Genomic DNA, 3404 nt, shown 5'->3' on the forward strand with positions numbered 1-3404 from the left:
AAACCTAACCTACTCAACCTCTCTTCATAGCTAGCACCTTCCATACCAGGCAACATCCTCGTAAACCTTCTCTGCACCCTCTCCAAAGCGTCCACATCCTTTTGGTAATGTGGCGCCCAGAACTGTACACAGTATTCTAAATGTGGCCGAAACAATGTCTTGTACAATTTTAACATGACTTGCCAGCTCTTATACTCAATACCCCGTCCAATGAAGGCAAGCATACTATATGCCTTCTTGACCACTCTATCCACCCGTGCAGCAACCTTCAGGCTACAATGGTCCTGCACTCCCAGATCTCTCTGCCCATCAACTTTTCCCAAGGCTCTTCCGTTCATTGTATAATTCGCTCCAGAATTGGTCTTGCTTAAATGCATCACCTCTCATTTATCTGGATTGAAATCCATCCGCCATTTTTTCCGCCCAACTCTCCAGACTATCTATATCCTCCTATATTCCCTGACAGTCCTTTATGCTTTCTGCTAAGTAGTGCTGTGACTCTGAGTGTTAGTCCTCTAAAGAGTGAGAATGGACATGAATAGTAGATATGGCAGATGACTGAACAAATATTTTACTTCTGTCTTCACTACAGAGGATACAAGAAATCTTTCCAGTAATAGCTGTAAAGCATGAGGTGAATAGAGAAAGTAATTGAGTGAAATTGCAATTAGGAGAGAAGTAGTGCTAAGCAAACTGATGGAACTGGGGACTGACAAATCTTTGGATTCAGATGGGCTTCACCTAAGAATCGTAAAAGCAATGCTAATGGCATAGATGTGTTGGTGTCAATTTTCCAAATCTGAAGATTCAGATAGGTTCTGATATACTGGGAAACAATTATAATCCTTCTATAAGAATGGTTGAGGCAGAAAACAGAAGTATAGGTCTATCATGGAGAAAGTGTTAAATCAATTATTAGAGAGGTCATAGCTGAACACATATGAAAACTCAGGTATTTGGGAAGAGTCAGTATACTTTTACAAAAGCGAAATCATGTTTATCTAATTCAATACATTACTTTGAAGGAATAACGTGCAATGGATAAATGGGAGCACGGAGAATTGGCTTTCTCAAAAGCCTCTCACTAAGTCCCATGTCAAAGATTATTGTGGAAAATGAAAGCTCATGATGCAATGGTAAAACATATTCATATGGATAGAAGATGGGTAATAGTTGGATAAAATGTCATAATGATTCGGTGGTAGGACAGCCATTCAGTTGTGCATTTCAGATGCAAAAAAGAAAAAAAAAATTGATACCTTATGGCTGTTGGGTTGATGTGGTAGTGTCCCCCCCCTCTGAGCCAGGAGGCCTAGCTTCAAGACCCATCTGCCCCTGGAGTAACAACTCTGAGCAAGTTGATTAGAAAGTATATATATTTTTAAAATGACACCTTCAACAGTGCTTTTGATTCTTATTGAATTTGTAGCAAGGTAGATAAAAGTTCAAATAATCATTATTGTTAAAGTATATCACATTTTAACTTCAGCGAAACATGCTTGCTTTAATGATGAGAAACTAAATTTTTAAAATGTGGTAAAAAATGGGATGTTGCTTGATATGCTCAAGACTTGTAATTCAAACATTGATTCCATATTTACTTTGCCTCTATTATTTCAAAGGATGTAGGCATCTTAGAGTCATAGAGTCATAGAGATGTACAGCATGGAAACAGATCCTTCAGTCCAACTTGTCCATGCCACCCAGATATCCTAACTAATCTAGTCCCATTTGCCAGCACTTGATCCATATCCCTCTAAACTTTTTTTATTCATATACCCATCCAGGTGCCTTTTAAATGCTGCAATTGCACCAGCCTCCACCACTTCCTCTGGCAGCTCATTCCATACACGCATCATCCTCAGCATGAAAAAGTTGCCCCTAGGTCCCTTTTATGTCTTTCCCCTCTCACCCTAAAACTATGCCCTCCAGTTCTGGACTCCTCCACCCCAGGGAAAAGACTTTGTCTATTATCCTATCTATGCCCCTCATGCTTTTATAAACCTCTATAAGGTCACCCCTCAGCTTCTGGCGCTTCAGGGAAAACAGCCCCAGCCTGTTCAGCCTCTCCCCATAGTTCAAATCCTCCAACCCTGGCAACATCCTTGTAAATCTTGACTGAACCCTTTCACATTTCACAGCATCCTTCCGATAGGAAGGAGACCAGAATTGCAGTGGCAAGGCCAGCATTTGTTGCCCATCCTTAAAAGCCCATGAACTGAATAGTTTGCTAGCCTATCTCACAGAGCAATTAAGAATCAACTACATTTCTGTGGATTGGGAGTGACATGGAGGGCACTAGGACTGAGGCTAGCTTTATAGTCTTTGTAATCAAGCTCTTCAGACAAATAATGGCACAGCAGTGCAAGTAGACGTGAACCCCGGCCTTCTGCCCCAGTGGTACGATGTTGGATTTGAACCCATGTTCCCAGAGCATGAATCCATCTGGGTTACTACTTCAGTTGTATTACTACGAATAAATTGCCTCCACAAAGAATGATAGGCATGAAATTCTAAGAAAGTTTTCTGGAGAGACTAATAGGTTTTGACTGTATCTCAGTGCGAATTGCCAGTGATTTTTTTTATATACTTGCAGTAGTTTCAATAGAATTTGTGCAATGCTTATAACTGTTTCTTAAGAAGGATGAGCAGAGAATGACTATCAAGTTATGACAATGGTCTTATTTTTATCAAAGAAAATAAAAGTACTCTGGTGCATTTTCTTGATGTAGTTAAGCAAAACTCTTGGCTCAAGACCTTATGGACAGTATTCCAAATTTGGTTAGTAGACCATATCTGTGAAGTCTCTTGTTATGCTTCCATTATATTACACAGCCTAAATATTATTTAGCCTGATGTTTTAGTTGTAAAAATTGGAAATGATTTCCAGTAGAAATACTCAGGGTGAGATAAATGGGTAAAACAATATTACTCCAGACTTCACTTTTGATTCTGGAATGTAAAATGGTGCTGCATTAACTTTACACTTTGGGGATATATTCTTTGTCCAGAATATGAAAGACTCTGAAGCAATTTTGACTTTGAAGATGGTAGAAATATAAAGTGGAAGCTATGTGAAATAGGTGGTCAATTCACTACCATCCATTGTTATACAATCACAAAGTCAAATTACTTCCTTGGGCTCATGATTCAGAACTGCATGAAAAGTTTGGCTTAATAGTTAAATTGATAACTCTGTTGAAGATGCTGAGTTGAAAAATATTATTATTTTATCAACAGTATTTAATTTTATCCCTGCACTAATGCTGCTTCTAATAGTAATTATTACAGTAAATACTTTATCTTGAATCTGTAATTCTGAATTATAGAAGGGTTATGACTGTTATGGAGATTAGAGCACAAATACTAATTGAATTTGGAAATCCTATTGATTGCCTCCTAAC

This window comes from Chiloscyllium plagiosum, chromosome 6 (assembly GCF_004010195.1).
Source record: "Chiloscyllium plagiosum isolate BGI_BamShark_2017 chromosome 6, ASM401019v2, whole genome shotgun sequence".
Taxonomy (NCBI): domain Eukaryota; kingdom Metazoa; phylum Chordata; class Chondrichthyes; order Orectolobiformes; family Hemiscylliidae; genus Chiloscyllium; species Chiloscyllium plagiosum.